The 20624-nt window shown below is 38.4% G+C and overlaps 1 protein-coding gene and 1 pseudogene across 2 annotated transcripts in view; both read right to left on the bottom strand.

The window, feature by feature from the left end:
* Nucleotides 1–16873, bottom strand: part of LOC146476348 (uncharacterized) — an 83484-nt pseudogene extending 66611 nt beyond the window's left edge. Inside the window, exons 1-3 of the transcript XR_014865689.1 lie at nucleotides 16745–16873; nucleotides 12918–13045; nucleotides 6769–7023 (exon numbers count right to left, since the gene is read on the bottom strand). The product of XR_014865689.1 is annotated as an uncharacterized LOC146476348 (transcript). The remainder of the gene's footprint in view (nucleotides 1–6768; nucleotides 7024–12917; nucleotides 13046–16744) is intronic.
* Nucleotides 1–20624, bottom strand: part of LOC146476342 (putative serine/threonine-protein kinase drkB) — a 214446-nt gene that overhangs the window by 119246 nt on the left and 74576 nt on the right. The gene's annotated exons all lie outside the window — the stretch shown is intronic.

Genomic DNA, 20624 nt, shown 5'->3' with positions numbered 1-20624 from the left:
TGTTTCACAACGTAACTGTGCAAAGGATTTTAAATTCGGCAGTGCCAGGTACCAAATCTGAACCAGTTTTGAAAAGAAAGCTAAAAAAAACTCTTATTAACACAGTCAAAAGAATTAACACCTATAGTCCTACCATGATCATTACTCGCTGACTTCGCCAACGATTCATCTTTATGAACTGGCTCTAGATTCTGCCTCAGTGTTTTCTTTGGTGCAACGTTTGTTGTTTTACGGTTTTTTCCTGGCTGCTTGCCCTTTCCACACGTTTTACCCTAGTAGACGTAGAAACACAAGTACAATAAATAAGTAAAATAATCAAAGAAAAAAAGACAGAACAATTATTAGTTATTATTAATATTGACCCTGTGGTGTGGCTTGGCGGGTAAAAAAATAATGCACACTAAGGTCATTTTTTGTACAGAGTTGCTCTATTGGGGCAAAACAGGGTGACGAGTTTCTAATTCATACTGAAACTTCTTACAGATGTCAACCACAAAGCTGGTTCACATCGACGTGATCTTCTCATAGGCAAATTCTGAAGGAAGCTGGTGTATTGTTTTGTGTCCGCTGTTTGCAGGTATCGACACTTTTTCTTACGTTGTGTTATCTACTTAACTTAGATTGCACCCAACTTCCTACAATGTTGGTCTGCTTTTTATATTGAATGCTGAAGAGCGATAGTCTAAACTTAAGCACGTAATATCAACTTGCTAGACTAAAACGAGCAATCCTTCCTATCATGACCACCTGGGAATAGATCAGCACGATAAAAAACACAAGTATACACAGAAATACAATCACAATTGAACGTTTACTAATTTTTATTGTGCAATCAGTTTGCAAAAAGCACATTTTTAACTGATTAAAAATAGAGCTAGCTTCGAGAAACAAATACTCACTTCAGTTTGTGCGGATTGCTCACCTCCCTTTGCCACACCATGCACAGTCTTATGCTGTTTTCTAAAAGGGTACATACATACAGCAAAATGTCAAAGATCTGTGATAACTACATGAGAAAAATGCATAATCTTGAGAAAGCATCTAGTTGGCGATTTATCGGGAATATACAACAAAATACCAAACAGACACCCAGATGAGATCCGATTTAGGAGTATCCATTTCACTCACAAATATTACTCCGCAAGTGCAAAGTTGCTCTAAAAATTTTAATTTTTCCACTTAATTCTGTGTGTAGAGAACGACTACCTCTTTTGAGGAAAGAATTTGTATCGTATTTTTTAAAGATTTCAGAGTCCGCAATGGAATGCTATAAAGACTTGTATAATATGTCTGACAAGATTTCATGGTGTGATTATATTTTTACAGATATTGTGAACTCCCGAAAAACCTTTTGACCGGTTTTCTCTCAGCAGTTGGTTAACGTCATCTTACTGTAATACAAAAAATGAATTCAAATTCAGACAGGAGCCATAATCACTATGGCTCCTGATTCAGATCAATCGTCATCTAAAGAGGTCAGCTCGAAAAGCTCGCTAAAATCAGTTTTAACCCAAGTAAACGCTTCCCTACAGCTCAACTCATCCCTAGAAGGATAGTTGTACAGAATCTTTCTGAGCAGGTTCATTTCTCGAGTACTGAGTCTTTCGTTATAAAGGCAATTCAGTTCAAACCTGGCGCCATTTAAGCCATGAAGCTGGACATTGTAACAGACTCAGGGTCAAAGTTAGGCACCAGTTCTAACATTTGCCCTACATGGGATCCAGAATACAACGCGGCAGCTTTCGGTTTCCACAATCCTTCACGTGGAAGTGAGGTTTTGTGCTTCGCGACAAATTTTGAGCGGTTGAACGGCTTCCAAACTTCACGTTTCTGAGTGGGAATTTGCGCGTAAATTAATACAGCTATCTATCGTTTCCAAAAGATGCAACATCATGTATGGAGACTAAATGTAATTAAAAAGGCATGCACATCTTTAATGAAACAACGTTTAATACATTCGGTCCTGTACAACGAGGGTCTACAGGTATGGCCTCCTATCCTTAGTAACCCAGTTCTACAAGGCGGCAAGAGAACTGCTAGAAGGCTATCAGTGGAGCTAGTTGGCTGGTTTTCCACAATTTCCTGACTGAGGTTTCAAAGAGGTGTGCTACATGTAGGTGCATAACCTCTTTGAGGAAGCCAAAGCGAACTTCTCTATTCTGAAAATTTTCAACTTAAAAAATATATATTGTTATAACTAGCAGCACCCCATACTGAGATCCCATGAGAAAAAATTTAGAGGCACAACCAGGCTGTTGAGGAGACAGTGCAAGTAGTCTATACTACGCAATATATGTGTATGCCTCACCGATCTACAATTTGTTAGCTCCACCTGGCAGGGTCACTCTGAAAGTAAACCCCTACGAGCTTTAAACATGATTCCTGCTGGACATCGAGCGTTGTAAAATTCATTAATTATTCATCAAAGTTATGACCAATCAACAGGTAGAATTTAAGTCACATATACATCTCTGTACACCCGAATACAAAACAATGAATTATTAAACAGTAGAATTAATTTTTGATACAAACTCCTTCTCAGCTAATTAGTATTCATTAAAATGCAAAACACAGTACATCCAATTTATTGTTTCAATTCACAAGTACAATAAAATATTCGCGTCCGATCTGCAAGGGCTTTACGATGGCTCGCCATTGTAAACGCCCATACAGATCTCCCGCTCATATTTTTATCTAGTACTTAAAGGAGGTAGAAGTCTCTCTGGTATGATTGATGGTCATCAGATTGCTTCCAGATCAAGTGAGCATATTTTCTACCTCTTGGGAGGCAAAGTCCTTCCTTCCCTGTGCCATGGTCATGTTAAAACGTAGACTGTACAGACTGCAGACCGTGCAATCTGAGTTTATTTTATCTTGTTTCATTTTTCGTTCTATATAATAAATATATAATATCAAGAGAAAAATACATAAATAAACGCTTTGACTGATCCCACTTTATTGCCGAAAAGAGGGAAACCGTTCCCTTCTTCTTCTTGTTTTGCATATATCATATTGAGCGAGAAAAAAAGGATAAAAAATTACTTAATCTGCATAGTCTGCACAGTCAGCAATTTGCACCTTCAGCAGTCTGCAGGGCCTGCATTTTAATATGTCCGCCTTTCATGGCACTTACAAATAAATCGTCAGCAAACACAACTAACGTAGCCTTGGTAATGTTAACTGGCCTATTGCCGTTCAACATTACAGAAAACAAGACAGGACCCAGAATGGTACCCTGGGGTAGGATCGAAACCTGACGCATTGTGTTCCAAAGTAGGGCAAATTTTTGTAATCGTGCCTAGCTTTGACAGCGAGTTTGTTATAACATTCCACCTTCATGGCTTTAATGGCGCCCGGTTTAAACTTATTTGTCTTTTCAACGAAACACTAGCTGTACCTCGAAAAATGAACCTCTTGGAGACTGTACCGCACAGAAAGGTTTCCGTAACTATCCTTCTAGGAATAAGTTGATGTACGTGTGTTTTGTAGCAACCGATTTTTCACGAGCTTTTCGAGCTGATCTCATCTGATGACGGGTAAAATTTGACACTTACAGATAAATCGTCTGCAACCGCAACTAACCTACACTTGGTAATGTTAATTAGCCTAATGTCGTTCAACTTTACAACAGACAGCTTTCGTGCTCTCAAACTTCTTTGCGTGACATCCATATCTCGACAGACGAACGCAAAGCATGAACCATTTTTTTTTTAACGTACTGCATTTCTTCTTTAAGAGCTTTCTTAAGACTTTTGAGAAGTGGTTAAGCCCAATGGGGTTTTGCTAAAAGGCGGCCCGCGGCCTGCGGTCCACCTCAAAGCCCACGGCCCGGCGGCCCGCGGCCTGCGGTCCACCTCAAAGCCCACGCCCCGGCGGCCCGCGGCCCACTTCCCAGTTCACGGCCCCAAGGCCCGCGGCCCACCTCACCTCGGTTCACGGCCCGGGCAATTTATTTTACGCCCACTTCAAGATAATGGATAACTAATTTAGCCAATTTAGCCAAGTTAGCTCAGATGGCTTGCTTGTAAGGATATCTAGCCCCAAAATTGCTAATTTTGGAAGTCAGTCGTCGGTAGTCTAGTGGTAAAGTTCCGCTTGGGAATCCGACGACCCGGGCTCGACCCTTCCTTTTTCTGACTCAAAAAAGTAGGAAAAAGAAGCTAAGTGTTTTATTTATAGTATTTTCAGACTTTTGGTCAGCGGTATACTACAGCGCATGGTGAGACAGACAAAAAATATGGACTGGATCGCGGGCCGCCTTTTAGCAAAACCCAACAACAATGCACATCGACAGATAGAGGCAAACGTTATGGATGAGGGATTATTAAAGCTGCCTGAGCAAAGTGTGCAAGTTCCGACAAAAATTAAACACGCGCTGAGGAAAAACAGGACATTCTCAAAAGGCAATCACACAACAAAGAAAGCTTGACGAGTACCGAAATTCACTGCTATACTTTGTAAGATTTGCAATATTAGAAAACAAGTCTCTTTCTGTATAGGAAAGAAGTTAATTGGAAAAACAGAGCGACCTACGGACCACATACAATTGAATACGATTTGACAGAAATATAGCTTTACCTTGACTTTCCATCCCTGTTTATTTCCTCTATAATAAGAACCTTGAGAAAACAAAAGAACAAAGAAAAGCTATTACAGTCGAAAGAAAGTTACTTTTTTATATTAATGGCTCCATGACATTGTCAGAAAAGGTGTACAGCTGTAGTGAGAAACTATTATCAATTTCTTATCTTTATTAAGGACGGTGCCTGCTTTTGTTACTGCGTATCCGTTCTACGCATTTTAAGATACTCGGGTTTCCTATGGGTGGTGCCCACTAAGGTACCGTACGCACTAGGTTGACAAAATTTGTTTGGTTCGGCCAAAAATCTCGACAAATTTTGAATTTGGTAATCGCGTACGCACTAGCCTGCGAGCAAGCTCGCAGGCTGCGTACGCACTTATAAACACCAAAATATTTGATAACCACAAAGTGTCAATCACGATGCCGCGATTTCGTTTTGATCAGCAGCGGTACTTGTACTCGGGTAGTTTGAATATAGAGACGAACCACGATTACTTGCACTTGAAGGTGCAACTGGAACAAAGATCTGCGAGCCATAGTAGTTGTATGGGGTCGCATTCAACATCTCAAGGTTATGGTCGTCAAAGTCTTCGCCGTTCCTCATCCTCACGGCTAGATTGCCGCGCAAAAATTAAATATTTTGGCGGGCCTCTACCTGAATAGACTCTTTGAGAGCAAGATCAAATTTACTTGATTCACATTTTTATTCCCATTAACACCAGCAGATTGTAAAATCTGACAGTGTTCACGCTTGACAAAAATTCGTCCAGCTCCGAGGCAGGACGACGACGACATTGAAGTTTGGTACGACTTGACAAAATTTTGGTGAAAAAAAAAACACCGTGCGCACTTGTAGAATGGAACTGATGACAAATATTTTTGCAAAATAAACGAAAATTCGCGTAGTGCGTCATACAGGGATATTTTTGCACGGTTTAAAACTATGTGGAGTAAGCAGAACTTAGCAAGTGTTCTTGGTATCCAAAAAGAAAAATTGAGGGTAACCATGCAGTTTTCAGAGATAATAAAGCTTCAATTTGGGAAAAAAATGCCTTACCTTGCTTTGTATTTTAACCCTTTTTAAAATTATTGTTGCTTAATTATCTCTACAAAAAATGCATGGTGACCGCCAATTTTCTTTTTGGATTCCAATAGCCTTTGCTTAGATCTGCTTTTCCCGTATAGTCATAAATTGCGCAAAAATACCTCGATATTAGTAGGCACAGTCCTTAACACGTGTCTATACCTGTCCTTGATAAAGGCCAGCATCTTGCACTGTCATTTCCAGGTTGGTAAGAAGTTCACGTGAGTTACTCATATACTGGTTCCATAATTGTGTTTCACTGTCCTCTGATATGCTAAAAACTTTTCTCATTTCTGACATAAGATGACCTAAATTGCATGTTCAAAGAATCAGTAATTTATGAACGATTATTAAATTTTTACACTTGACCATGCTAGAATAAGTGTTTGAAGTACCAGGTGCCAATTGCAACTGAAAGGTGTACAAGGATATTTTTGCTCAATTATATCGCCTTGTTTCCAGACTCCTTAAGAAAGGCTACTTGCTTTCCTATCATGACTTTTACAAAGAAACTACATTATCCTAATCACTGCAGTTTTCGTCAACGTTCGCTTTGCCTAAAAGCTAGTTACCCATCCACATTGTCCTCTTCCAGCCAAATGAACTGTCCCTGCTGTCAAGTGGTGTACAACAACAACACTTTAAAACCAGAGAGTTACAAGTTAGGTGTAGACAATTTCAGCCCCCTCAAATCGTTATTCTTTTTCCTTGAACTGATCAGTTTTTTATTTTGTTGTGTGTTGTTTTTTTCTTAAACTTTTCGCATGTTGTTTAGATCTACATCTAGGTTAGCTCTTATACATGTATACATTGTATTCGATGTTACACCATGTATATTGCTGTATATTTTTACAAGATGTGCTCTGTATGCTGAGGGGTGATGTTTTTTTGATGAGCTCAAAGGGCGAGTTACAATATAAACCCCGTTTATTACTGCACAAATAACGAACTGTGTAAATAGAAATAGCGCAACAAATCTGTACTCAAACCGCGTGTAATTCGAACAGTACTAAGTGGCTTACATCCTTCTGACCAGGACTCGCACTCACATATACAGCAGTAAGTCTTTGCCTGGATATCTTTCTTGGATGCTAAAACTCACCAATAGTGGCTGCCTTACTAAACTGCCGTGTGACCAAGGTTTGAGGATCTGAATGCTGTGAGAGTTTGAACTCCATCAGGTATACCTCAACCTTAGGGGTTTTCACATACTTGCCATACACTGCTACTTTCCTTTGTAGAGCCTGTTGATCTGATTTCTTTCCATACCATGATACAAGCTTAAACCATGCTTCTTCAGGCAGAAGGTTTAAATCAAGTTCATCTATCAAATGTTTTTTTAGAGTAAAGCCATCACCTAAGCAAAACAGAAAACTTGTAAGAAGAATGATTTATTAAATGGATGATATACATGTACAAGGTAGATGACGAATTTAAATCTTTAACAGAAAACTTCACTGTTTAGGATTTAACATGCTACTGCAATTAAATGAACAAATATCCGCTTTCTGGGTAACATTATTTGGTTCAACGAAAAAATATACAAGTAACATCAAAATTAAGAACCCTTGAAGGGGTATCTTAAGTTTGCTGTACTTAATGTGCCTATGAAGTAAAAAATAAATTATACTCATTTAAAAGGTCTTTCAAAGTGACGAATAATGGCGTTTTGGTTTCTGAAATATTATCTTCTCTCGTTCCAGAGATAGCGAGAGATATTCAAGTTTTTGTTCATAAACTGATGATGACACAAATCGTCTACTATCTCGGGAAATATTGGAGTGATGCTGCTCACTTGGCACGAGTAATCTACCTCAGGTTTATTATCATTAGGTAAGACAAAATTATTGTGAAAAACTATTGTGCTGTTGCCATGGCAACAATTTTGCTTTCGGATCTACATATATTCCATGCTTCACTGATGCCATCATTTTTTGCCTTAATTAGACATCCTTTACTCCCAATGAGCTGGTGGGAAGACTTAAGGCAATATAACACTTTGTGTGTTTCAAGTAGAATGCCATTCTTGTTCTGTTTAAAAGGCTTTTCAAATAAACATTAATTTATTTTTCACGTTATAAGCACTTTAAAGCTTTAAGCAAATCAGGGCTAAGGATGACAGTTTACAGACTAAACATCACACAAATTTACAAAGAATTCAAAGTGACACAAAACTGGTCACAATTAGGCCAAACATCATTTGTGGAGAATTAGTGATGTTAATTTTCAGTAGATGTTGTGTGTTACTTTCCATATCAAGTTTCACATATTATGGTCACTCCAGGAGGTAACTATTTGTAACAAAGATGATGTACAACTTAAAATGTACCTTATCCTAAACCAATACAATCTACCCCCTTATATTAAGCTCAAAGATATTATGTGTAAATGTGTTAATATTATTATTCAACTTGAATCCAATTGGTTCTCTTTAAAAACAGATTGAACATTCTACATTAACATTTCAGAAATTCTTTTAGCATTCACAGTTTGCTATCATCATTTCCTTTAGAAACTCTGTTTGTTTCACTATGATTTAAAGGGAGGGATTCACAGTTCAACTCACATGTGTATATGAGTAAAAATACTTTTTTGCCCGTTCCGCTACATGACACAAGCCCATTTAATTTAATAGTTCACTGTTTATGAACCATTCTGAAGTGAGTACTTAGAATGATAACTTGGTTGGCAAATAAATGCTTGTGAAAATTTCATGGTTGATGATTTTTCAGGTGATTGCATTATTTGTCTCATGCAAATATTGTACCTGTAATGTCAACCGTGGAATAAATTTTTGGATCAACACTTATTATTCAATATCAATAGTTTATGTATTTCCACTGACATTTTCTGAGAATTGTGGTCATCCTCATCAGTTTTGCTACATGTAGGACTAATTAGACCTTGTGATTAATGAAGTACATGTGAGTGGGATTTTTAAGGCCATGAAATAAAACGGTATGAATGAGAAAGATGCACGTGCACTGAAAAGTTTGCTTGAGAAAATTTCATGGTTGATGATTTTTCAGGTGATTGCATTATTTGTGTCATGCAAATATTGTACCTGTAATGTCAACCGTGGAATAAATCTTCGGATCAACACTTATTATTCAATATCAATAGTTTTGGTATTTCCACTGACATTCTCTGAGAATTGTGGTCATCCTTCGTTAGTTTTGCTAGGACTAATTAGACCTTGTAATTAATGAAGTACATGTGAGTGGGATTTTTAAAGCCATGAAATAAAACGTTGTTAATGAGAAAGATGCACATGCACTGAAAAGTGAAAAGGGCTGACCCTTCCCTTAAACTCACAAACCTCAACTTGCCTTAAAAGTTCATAAAGACCTCATACAAAAATGGCTAGCATGTAAGTATTCTTTTGTGCGCATTTATATTAGCCCTACTCACCTCCTTCAAGGTAATTGTTGGTAAAACTGTAATATTCTTTTGATTTTTGAACCAACTCAAGAACGGGGTTAGTAAGGCTACTTTGAAATTATGCAAACAAAAGAATATTTATGTCGACCATTTTTGCACTGGGACTATAAGTGCACATCGCCATTCAACATATAGACTGCAAAGCAGTCCCTTTCTGATTAGTCGAGAGGGTGCGCTCACAGCCCAGCGAGACTGGAGTGAGAAAAAATAAACGAGAAGAGACTGGGGGACTGAGGCCAGAAGGAATTAGGGACAGCGCTCTCAACTGTGACCAACACGTTTGAATTTCCCATCGCACCAGGAATGAAAAATTCCAATTGGTCCATAGCTGCTGTCAGACAAGTTTGATGTGTAATTGACTTCTTCACACGCTTGGATGTCAAGTTCAAGTGTCAAGTTTATTAAGTTTTTCAAACAGTTACTTACAATGAACACCGCCTGCAAATAGCGAGCTAATCTAGGCAGGCAACATTTTAGATGACTAGGAAAATGGCTTCAGCCGTTAAAGAGAGTAGCAGCGATGTCTTTGTAAATTTAAGTGCTCAACTCAGCGGCTTAGTTCTCAAAGAGGAACACAAGCCAGCAGTAGAAACGCTCTTTTTGGGAAAATATGTAATGGTTGTTCTTCCCACTCGCGTTTCGGGAAATCCATTATATATCAAAGCTTTGTAATAGCAAGAAACTTTGCCAACACGGCTTCAATCGCGGTTGTTGTTCCACTTCGCAGTATTATCGAAGACAAGTTGCGGTCAAATGACTTTGGTTTAAAAGCACTTGCATGCCTTTGAGAAGATCCCACAATAAAAATTTTATTATTAAAAGACAAGTACAATGTAATTTTGCATCAGCGAAATATTAAGCTTTGTTGGGAGAATTCACCGCAGGATGCTTAAATATGATATATCCAGTTGTCTTGCGCCACGTTCTTAATTACACTTTGGGCGTTGACATGTCGTCAAGTTCTTTAACACTGGGCCAAGAAGAAAAATTCATATGCACCACAACTTCTAGAGATTTTGGCTTTTAAAAGAAACTGGGATTCCTCTCTGCTCCTAATGTTCTGGTCATTGAATAACAATGCTGAGTCATTATTTATTAGCTGTCATTTTTTATTGGATTTTTAATGGTTTAATGAATTGTGGGTGAAGTTTACCCTGAACGCATCCATTACAGCTAAGAGCGCAGTAACTTTCTTTTCCTTTCCCCTTTTACCCACCTCTCCCCAAGCCCCCATTCGCTAGTTTGTTCCACTTTTTTCGCGCTCGGCTATTTGGCGCAACCTCTTGACTATCCAGAAAGGGACTGCTTACAGTCTATTCAACATAACAATACTGAAAAAGTCTACATAAACATCACATCAATAGTACAGTATAGCATAAAAATGACTAAATAGATTAAAAGTAAGATGAGGAAATAATGTCTAAAAAGTAAGAAATAACGCATGCATGCTTTAAATAAAGTGTTTAATTACAAGACAACATTAATACATTTATTCTCAAAGGGCTGCTTAAGAAAGAAAACTATTTAGTTTAAATACATTCCATGCATTTTGCTAAAATTCTTGAAAATTAAAAGAAAAATCATCTACAATATGTAAAGTCCTGATCAATCAGAATGCTACACATTTGAACCAGAGCTGTTTGCAGCACAGTGTTAAGCAAGTAGTGAATTACAACCAGAGAGGTGAGATGACACACCCACCATGTATTAGCAGTTGGGGGTGGGGGGGGGGGTATGTAATGTTTAAAACACGAGCAGCAGTGTTTTACCGGGATTTAAAACCACAAGGCACAGCGGAGTGGTTTTTGACCCGATAAAACACATGCTGCCAGTTTTTTGAACGGTTTTAAAAACATTCCTGGAAAAGAATGTGTCAAGAGAATTCATAACAATGATGCTTTTGAGAATGTTGGAAATTAGCCTACAAGAAAAACATTAAACACCGCATACTAATAAGGAGGAGATTTTATAGGGTCTTAAAACCACTGCACGTGATGTTTCATCAACCATTAGATAGGTCAATGGGATTCATGAATTATTTATGAGTTTTCGATTATTCATACAAAAGCTGCATACTGCTTTTCTTTTCACCCTCTTAAGGGCTGTAATTTTTTTTTTCATATTTAGCACAGGGTCTGCGAAATCTGCGAGCCAACGAGCGAGCCATGCGAGTCACGCGAGTCATGCGAGTCATGCGAGCCACAGTGCAAATGTTAAGAATTTTTATTTGTTTTATTTACATTGGCGTGAGAAAATTTTGGACGAATTTTTTTCTTTGTTTTTTTTTCGTTTTTGTTATAATTTTGGAGAGAATTTTGCCTATTCAAAATCGCCCAAGATGCGCAAAAAAATAAGAACAATATGCAAAAATTTATTAACTAAAGGTTCAAGACTTCAGAAAAAATCCGAGAAAAACATACGGCTGCACCGCTACTCAAATAGGTATCTATTGACACATGTCATTCATTGATATCCACGTGGAACTTCATTCAAGAAAAAAAAAAGAAAAGAACAGCACTTCGATCTCCGTGTGTTGGCGTCAAGAATGGTGAGTAAATCGCGCCATTTTAACAGGTTTGGTCTTTAGTGAATCAGAGTTATCAGAACTCTGTCAGTTGGCTGACTGCTGCATGTGGTTGTCCTTTCCCTTAGACAAGTCTTTCTTCAAAACTCGGCACTAGAGTGGCAGAGGCTGAGTTTGAGATAGCATTCGACCCACCAGCTGACGGCCAATGCTTCTGTTACGCTGCTTCTTTTCAAATTGGATTTAGTGCGACAATATGACACTGACAATCAGTCCTGACGTGTAAATTAACAAAAAACTGAAATATGATGGTTTGCGTTGTCCCACTGAAAGAATTAAATATTGCGATGTTATTCATCTTGTTCCGATGCTCTTGTTCTTGTTCTTATGTGAATGTAAATACAACAAATAACAATTCTTAACATTTATACTGTAGCTCGCATGACTCGCGTGACTCGCATGGCTCGCATGGCTCGCACGCTCGCAAGGCTCACACCTTGGCTCGCATGGCTCGCTGACTCGCAGATTTTTATCACTCTTTAGCACACTTTAGCACATCAAATGCTGTGCATGCAATGTGCAATATCCTTCAGCTCTGGACTTTCCCATGGCTTTGCATGAATTAACTTCAAAGTTTTAACCCCAGGACTTAAATGGCATGGATCAGTTGACCCGAGATTTGTCCTTTATTTGGTTCACAAATCAACTGCTTGGAAACTTACATATATTAATAAAATAGACAACAACCTACAACCAAGTAAAACGTAAAGGAAAGGAGTGAGTTATTAAGCAACCCCAAACACTAGATTTATTTATAACAATAATTATTGATCGGATCGAATTGGTGCAGGAAATAATTCTAAGAATTAATCTTGATACTTTAATAGAATGCAGACATTTTTGCACATCTACATGTCTAAGGAATGATGGAGACTGCTATAAAATTATCTAAATGGATTAAACTGAACAATTCAAACAGACTACCCATCTGTAAAATTAAGGTTAATTTGAAAAGATGATGCTGCCTGAACTACATGATTTAAAATCAATAAGTATGCACATCTCTTACATTGTTAGGAAATTCAACAAAAATGTGTGAAACTGAAGTGTAAAAATTCAATCATGAAGGATGTAACTGAAACACAAACCACTGCTACCATATTAAAAATTGTTACTTTTTGGTAAATATCATTAATCGTACATGCAAACAATACCTTTCAATTGCCCACAGTGACCCAATATCCCTTGAATGAGATAGATGCAGCCATATCAAATATTTTCCTTACCTTGAAAAAGACTTGAATTATCAATAGGGCCAGGATTGTTCGACACATCACCAACACCAAACTGATCCCATGTATCAAATCCAACAAACCTCTTCCATTGTTTAAACCACCGACAGTCAACAAGATACCTTCAGAAACAACAATAATAAAATTATTATAATAACATTGTGTTCATTATTCCAAGGGAAACTGAAAAGGAGATAAATGAGACCTGTTTTATACTTTTCAATCCCTTCTTTCTGAAAAAGACACATTAACTGAACAAAAAAATTCAAATATACTTCGGAACGTTTGTTATTTTTGAAATACATAATGCTGGTGGATTGCTAAATGCTCTAGCTGAGTTCCATGAACCCAACTGAGAGCTGGTAAAGAAACATTCATAGCTTTGTACCATCAATAAACTTGGGAAATTTCTATAGGAACTCTGAAATCTCGCCAGCAATGTTCAAAACTGACATGTAAATTTCAAAACTCAATTCAAATTTCAAAAGTACTGACTGACTGAAAACCTGAATTTTTTTAGGCTTTCTTATGACACCAAAAATACAGGCATATGATTCATACTATATGAATATTTATTTTACAAAAGAAAGGGGAAATATCAAGACTTCTTATGTTATGACCTTTGTTTTTGATTGGCAACCAGATTAGTATCGTTTTCTAACATGCCATGGTCCCTGACAAGTATTAGTTTAATTTTTTTTCCCGTTATTCCTTGTTAATAAGGTAAGTTGTTGATTTCACTTTGATGAGCTCAAAATGCAGTTAAACAAATGTCAATATAGTCTAATAGATCAAGAAATTAATTGACCATGGCACAAGTCAATGGAATATTTTGGAATTCCAATTCGATTTGGAAAGTGTCCCCAATTAGTGCTCTGTGCTAAATACATTGAAACTTAAATAAAGTGATTATTTTTTTAATTAATTTAATTTAATTATGCTTTAAATTTTAAAGGCTGATGTTTAGGGTGGGTTCTTTCATGCTGTGTTAGAATCATCAAAACCAGAAGGGGTATAGAGTGGTAAAATCCAAGACTTGTCGAGACGCCAAAACCCTCATTTAAAATCCAAGACCTAGACTGAATTTTTTTTCATGAGATGTCGTGTTCTAGAAATAAATGTGAGTGCAAGACTTTTACAGCACTTTGTCTCAAACTAGAAATTATTTCTCGATCATTCGGAACCAGCTGGATTTGTATTAAAGTTTAGACATGCATCTTTTTATCACAGCCAGGCTAGTTACTTTTGAAGTAACACCACACCTGTTATAGTTTTGAAGGTCACACACTCATTTAGCTTCACTTATAGCCAGACTTATAGCTTAATTTATTGTGTTCTAGACAACCCAGCAGGCATAAGAGGGCAATTTATCAGGAGAATTTATCCAAACCATATTTTCTACAGTGGCAAAAGCAACGTTGAGCCATTTATTGTGGTCATTCGTGTGCAGTCTTATTGTTGTTGCTTTATGGTGATTCATTCAGACCAAAATAATCTTTTACTTTGCTTACGAGTGAGTTGCAAGAATAGACTCAAATTTCAAAATACAAGATTCTGAAACACACTATATTTCTTACGGACTCAAGATTCTGAGGACAGACGTGGAAAATTTGCAGAGATCCATTATTTTTCAAGGACCATTCTACACCCCTACCAGAGAGGAAGTAGAAAAAAATAATAAAAAATAAAAGAGTTTGAACCAAAAACCTCAAGAAAAACTGCAAATGCAAAGAGTCCCTGCTATCGCTAGGCACTTTTGCACCAAAAAAAAAACATTTGACCCAAAATCATCACTTAGAAGACTCTTCCACTAGCCTTAAATAGACTATTAGATGAGAGACAGTCTGGCTGCACTTCTTCTGTGTAAGCTAATTTAGATGCGTGTATCAACACAACATTTTCAGAGCAAATATAACTAAATCATATTTCTGTGTAGGGCGTTGTACGGTCATGATTGCAATGAAAGCTCAATCAAAACTGGTTTACTTTTTTTGTTACTATCCTCGGGTTTCAGTTAGTGCATGACAAAAAGTAAGGAATTATATTTCTTATGTCACAGATCAAGGCATCAAATTAAAGGTTTATTAAATGATGAGAACAAAGTCAATTTACAGGTAGCTAAATTCCTAAAAATATTATAGGATAGATACAGAATACCCTGCCAGTAACTCTTAACCACCTACAAGGTACTGACTACAAAGCTACACAGTCCCACTGCATAGCTGCTTAGCCACTTCAATCAACCTAAAGAGATCACAGAGGGAAGGGGTGGTCCCGCTCACTGTTAAGCCGTGTAGCCGCTCAGCCACTTCAGCCAAACGAGATAGGGCTGCGAAGCCGCAAAGCTGCGAAGCCAGTCCTCACCTGCCAAACCTTGGCACGGCCTTAAATGTGTCTGTTTCTTCTTAAGTGCGATCTAAGAGTGACTGCACATCTACGTATTCAGCTTTTTTAGGGATATAGCTTGATATCACAGGGTATTCCGCAGTAACTTCCATAAATTAAAGCTGAGTTTCTTGGGTAAAACATTTGCTACATTGCATACAGCTATTTCAATTAACGTTGTTGGATCAAAGTATAAAGCTGTGAGACAAGACCTCTAGATTCTGTGGATTTTTTTATGAATAATGCGTAGTTCAATTCTACCTGTTACCATCCCCCCCTGGGCACACCCCCAGGAAAATCCAGCCCGTCTGGCCCATGGGTCTGGAATTTCCTCAAGCAGTCTTGCCCAGCGGTAGGGGGGGCGGGGCAAGTCGAAATAACTACTTGTGCAAGGACTTATGGGGTGACACAATGGCGGCTAACCACGCGGAAAAGGCCACGTTTTTCGCTGGCAAGTCCATTGAGTACGTTAGCGAATGGCTGGACCAAAATAATCCGTTGAAGCTGAAAGCTGTGTTTGAAGGTATTAAAGTTCAAAACATAAAAGAGTAAAGGATTTCCTCCAGAAGAAAAATTCTGAAGAATTCACTCTCTTCAGCTTTTTTCAGGTGCAGTTTTAATGTTGTAAATATACTGAGTTAAACATTTTGATCTTCTTGTAGAAAGGCAATTTATTTGCACTGAAAATACAAAAGACGTTATTCCACATTGTTTCTAGGAATTTAAGAGTTGTTTTGTAGAGATACAATTCAATTTTCGAGGCAGTTTGGTTGAAACGCCCCTCTGATGTATTAGTGTGTGGGTTGAGTTCGAACTAGCAGACACAACGAGTAACTCACATATCCTGCATATGCAGAGATGGAGTCTCTTTTAGTTAAGACTCTCATTCAACTCGCTTGACTTCAGAAGGGGGATAATTGTTCTAAAAGTTTAAGATTTTTCAGGTTCCTGGTTTTGTTTGTTTGTTTGTTTGTTTGTTTGTTTGTTTTGTCATTTTTGGTCCATGTCATGAGTCCCGGGGGTGAGGAATTGTCTCTTTCTGTGAGCCCGGGGGGTGGGGGATAGAACGTCAAGTACACAAAGCCCAGGGGGGTGCCCGGGGGGGATGCCATGCTAACAGGTAGAATTGAACCACGCATAAGTTCATCCAAATCAGCTATGCCTCGTCGGTCCAGTGAAGATATACAATGGCGAGCCATTTGGATGAAAGAAATGTTAGGATATCAAATGGATGAGGTGGCAGCCTCTTTGAAGATGTCTTTAAGCTTTAAGCTTTGATCCGACAACGTCAATTGAAATAGCTGTATGTAAACTGTCTTATACAAGTTAATTAGACAGAAGATAGAACTAAGCGTATATAGAGACTTCGTATTTCCACATACGTCAAAATTAAACTATCAGTGCGTTGTCATCAAAAGTAGTCCTCTCAAACTTACCAGCTGTCACCTTCAACTAATGGCTTTTTCATGAGTTCTGTCATCTCTCTCTTTTGTGTTTCAATGTCAGGAAGTAGGTTTTCGTTTGAGGCCATGTTGAACTTTTTCCTGGGAAGGAGCTTGGGAACGAGCGCGGGTATCAGGCCGGGGAGACCCGGGGACGGGCTGCGAAGCCTTGGCTTGGCGGCTTTCAGGGATTCTTTCAGGATGGAGACTCGCATCCCCATCCCGCTGTTAACATTAAAGCTGGTTTCTTCTCACGGCGATTCACAGAAGTGAGGAAAGGAAATTGGGGGAAACCTCTGGTGCCTAGGGCAATGCTCGCCTAATTCATAAAGTTCTTTGAATTCCTCGTCAGTTCTTGGCTCATCCCACGCATGTGTCATTATTCAAGGACTTGAAATGGATATTTTTTGGAAACGGTCCTGAACAGTAGGAAGAACTTAATCGAGTGACATTCCGCGACTAAAACAAGCCTTTGCCACAAAAAAGACAACAACCGTTTACGATGCATTATTAAAATTATTGTGTAAACTTGTAAACTACTGTACCTCATGTATCCGTCAAATCTAAGAACGCCCCCCCCCCCCGGGGGGGGGGAGAGGGGAGGGGCAAACCCCCGGGCATTGACTTTTATAAAGAATGTTGATCAAGTTCTCCACTAGGTTGACAGTCAAATGCTTCACCGGTTAGGGCTTCAAAAAGTGTAAATTCCCCACTCTCTACATATGTAGGTAGATTGAAGCAGCCACTCAGTAATGAAAATTTTCGCGCATTTCAGACCTTTAAAGATACCAAAATTTCTCTTTCTGTTATCGTTATGGTTGGCAAATTCGTTAGAACTATCTGAGTAGAGAAAGTCTGTCTTTTCTTTCCTTATGACTGTTTAATATTTTCAGGCTGCTAAATCGCTCTTGTGTTATTGTTGAGTAAAGTCCATGCCGGAGTTTCAATCTTCAGGCAGTGGAAAAGGATCTTTCACCAGATGCACTTGTTGCCGGATTTTAATACCAATAAAAGTTTGCATACTGAAACTAACTTCGTTTATCATTTTTCTTTCTGGGATAGGGAACTGTTTGATTTTAACTACGATGTCGTCAAAACACAAAAAATCACCTTTCAAAACTTTTAGCTGGGCAGTTAACATTCCAGTTAACATTCTCTGGAGTTGTCCTGTGAGTTGGGAGCCTTAAATAAAAGAGACTCCATCTTTGCATATGCAGCAAAGCTTGGTTGATCAAAACGCTACTAAATAGCGTTCACCATAAAGTCAATAGATTTAAAGTATATCTGCCTGTAATAGTCTTGCTTCGTCGCAGGATATGTTGGTTACTCGTTGTGTCTGCCAGTTCGTCGACTTCGCTTATGGTCATTGTAACTTTTGTCCGTTACGAACTAATTAGATTTCTTCTGAAAAGTTTTTGCTACTTTAGTTTATTGTTATTTTTGACAGCACAAAAGTGGGTGGAGGCCAAAACCACCCCCCCCCCCACCCCCCAGCCACTCCATTTACGCGGTCCCTATGTTACCACTCTTCTTTTTGGAACACTTGAAGTTGGCCTTTTTCACCCAACAGTAAAACATTTTTCCAGCGTTATTTTTCCGAGGGAAATAGAGAGGGGACAAAGTTGAAATAACTTCTCGTGCCGAGGTTATTGACATGGATTGATACTGAATGGTGTCGAACACTCCAACTCTTTGGAGTTGGCACCCGCTTAGCCTAGAAAACTCTTCGATATCCACAGAATCTAGAAAGGTGATACTTATGTTGCACTTTAAAGGGGAAGTTCAGTGTAATTATTTTTGTGATACCAAAATAAAGAATTAGATATTTTTACTTTCTTACAGAACCAAGCGGTTATGATTAATTTTATTGGGTGCAAAAAGTTCCGGGATGGGAAACAAAACGTCAAGTATAATAAAAGACGAATCAAATCCCTGAGAGTGAGCCCGGGAGGGATGGTAACAATAAGAATTAACTGAAGAATTAATTATAAATCAAACATCCGATGGGCCGGCCATATAGGTGTCTCGTTAGACCATGGACTAATTAATGAATTACTGGCGGCGCTATAGAGCGGTTTTCAATTGAGTGTTGAAAGTAATTTCGCGTTTGCTTTGGTTTTACATTACTACGCTCTGTGATTGGTTAACAAAACTCGCGCCACTTTCTCAACCAATGGGAATGCAAACCAAAACCCAATTGTATTCTCGCCGTACACGTTTTCCCGCGCTTGGCGCCAGTTACTTGTATTTGCGTCGAATTCTGATTGGCTAGTTGTGTTGCTTACATCTGCTGCGATTCGCCAGAGTGATTACTTTGGTTTTGAGTTTACGACACTCAGTTCGAAACCGCTCTTTACTAGACATATAATAATCTACTAGTGCCATATTTCGGTGCCTAGATTGTAACACAGCGCTACTTGTTGTATCGCGTGAGTGACAGGGCGTAACGGCTAGGTCACGTGGGTACTTTCACTGGAACTCACATTATACCGATTTGGGGGAAATCCTCAGTAGAACTATCAAATGAATGTTCCGATCCGTTCCTATATTCAGTCAGCATCACGGCAGTCAAATGCTAGCTGTAAAATACTCAAGGTCTATTGTGTAATATATAAGTATAAAACCTACGATGTAAATGTCACTACTATTTGATAATGGCAGCCATTAGTATAAATCTACTAATGTTCTATCACGAATGCCGTTCTCTGATTGGCTACGCTACTCGCTATCTATTCTGTGATAGATCAGTGAGTAGCGATTTTCAACAAAATGGCGCCCGCTTCTTCGCGTTTTCGAAGTGTCTGCAATGAGGATATAGATAATTTACTTGTTTAGTTTTGAACGACAAGTAGATTTATACTAAAACAATTAGATTATGAGCTCGAGATTTCTATGCGTGATAGTTGATTCGGGCTTCGCCCTCATCAACTATCACGCGATAGAAATCTCGAGCTCATAATCTAATTGTTAATTAGAACCTTTTTACAAGATTTTTGAAAAACTGCACCGACTGAAAGAACAATAGATTGCATTCAATATCCAATCAGAAACAAACAAATAAAAGAATTCACATGTTACACCGTCGCTTCGAAACAATTCTTGTTGGGTGATTGGCTTTAAAGGTGACACGATAAACTAATCTGGAGTAAATCAATTACTAACGCATCTGTCAATTCCTTCAGGGTCTATCCTCCCGGGCATTAGTGGGTATTTTCATTGTCTCTCCAGGGCGGACAATGCCCCAATGATTTCACTCCACACCTCTGTAACTTTGATAGCTTTTCACTGAAACGTTCATCGGCAAATTAACTTTGTTTAAGGAGGACATAAATGAGATGGCAGATCCACAGAATGAATGGTGACTGCGACAATACTGAGAAATAGGACTTATTCGAGGCAGCAGTTTGTATGAATTAGTATAGCTTTCATTAGAATGAAGGTAAGCCCAGGAACGGAAGAAATCAAATTCTTTTTAACTGTACCACGGGGAATTTGAACATCTCGTTTGTTCCCGCCGTCGGGCATTAGTCAGATTATTTTCAAAAATGCTTATGTCCGAGGATTTTTCCGGAGGTGGTATAAGCTCTCCAGGAAGGAGTTTATTACTCGGAGCGTACAGCTCTTATACCGAGGCCTATGCCGCGGCTTTTTCACAGATCGTTTTGACACGACACTCCGCTAATGGGCTCCTACTTCAGGAAAATGTCATTTGAAAAGCAAAAAATTGAAGAGGTTTTCATTGAAAAGCATCCAAACTGCTTTTAAACTTCAATAGAAATAATAGTTTTCTCTATTTTCACACTAAATGGAAAAAAATTTGTAACACTTGCAGCGACTAGCACTAAAATATTTCCGAAAGAACGATATGTGCGTT

Source organism: Pavona decussata, unplaced genomic scaffold, assembly GCF_977016875.1.
Source record: "Pavona decussata unplaced genomic scaffold, jaPavDecu1.1 SCAFFOLD_78, whole genome shotgun sequence".
In the NCBI taxonomy this organism is placed as follows: domain Eukaryota; kingdom Metazoa; phylum Cnidaria; class Anthozoa; order Scleractinia; family Agariciidae; genus Pavona; species Pavona decussata.
Note: the sequence above shows the minus strand (reverse complement) of the source record. Positions and strands in the feature narration are given on the sequence as shown.